We start from the raw sequence: 1,050 nt of genomic DNA on the forward strand, positions 1-1,050 counted from the left end.
CCATATCTAAGGAATGAAACCGCCCAGGTGTTGATGATAGCTTCGATCTTATTCCGTTCGTTTAATTTCGACTTAAGTATCAGTCTCAGTCTGCGCAAGTTCTCCACATATATATATTTTTCTGTCATTTCTTTCTCCATCAATTTATCCATTTCCAAAATCCCCAAGTACTTATAGCCCGTCTCTTCTATCTACTTTATAACCTCGCCCGATTGTATCGCCCGTCCATACATTTGATTTTGCCTCTCTTCAAGACTAACGCATCACACTTTCTCAGTCCGAACACCATCTTGATATCAGCATTATTATTATTATCATTATTATTATTATTATTATTATTATTATTATTATTATTATTATTATTATTATTATTATTATCATTATCATTATCATTATCATCATCATCATCATCATCATTATCATTATCATTATTATTATTATTATTATTATTATTATTATTATTATTATTATATTATTATTATTATTATTATTATTATTCATACACACACAACAAATTAGACTGTTGGAAAAGAAAAAATTCTAACATCAAATAACCTTAGATTCCCAAAACCCTCCTAAGTATCCTACCTGTCCTTAATAATACTTTCCTGGAGCTGTACTAAACTTGGTTTTTTGCCCATTTCCTCTATCCATCTGTTCAGATCTTTAGGGATAGTTTCCCAATGCACCTATAACTAGAGGGATACATTCTACCCGCACTTGCCATAGTTTCTGTAATTCAATGGCTAGGTCTTGGAAGTTTGCTGTTTTTTCTATACCTTTCATATTGACTTTTTCCATCATTTAGGACTGTAAAGTAAATTATCTAGCACTTTCTATTCTTATCATCATCTACTACTACTACTACTACTACTACTACTACTACTACTACTACTACTACTACTACTACTACTACTACTACTAAATCAGGCCTTTTAGCTTCTATTACTCTGTCAGTCTGAATGGTAAAGTCCCACAACATCTTGTATTTCTTACTTTCTAGTACTTTACTAGGTTCATGTTAATGCCATTTATCAGTTTGTTCGAACC

This window comes from Octopus sinensis, linkage group LG4, assembly GCF_006345805.1.
Source record: "Octopus sinensis linkage group LG4, ASM634580v1, whole genome shotgun sequence".
In the NCBI taxonomy this organism is placed as follows: domain Eukaryota; kingdom Metazoa; phylum Mollusca; class Cephalopoda; order Octopoda; family Octopodidae; genus Octopus; species Octopus sinensis.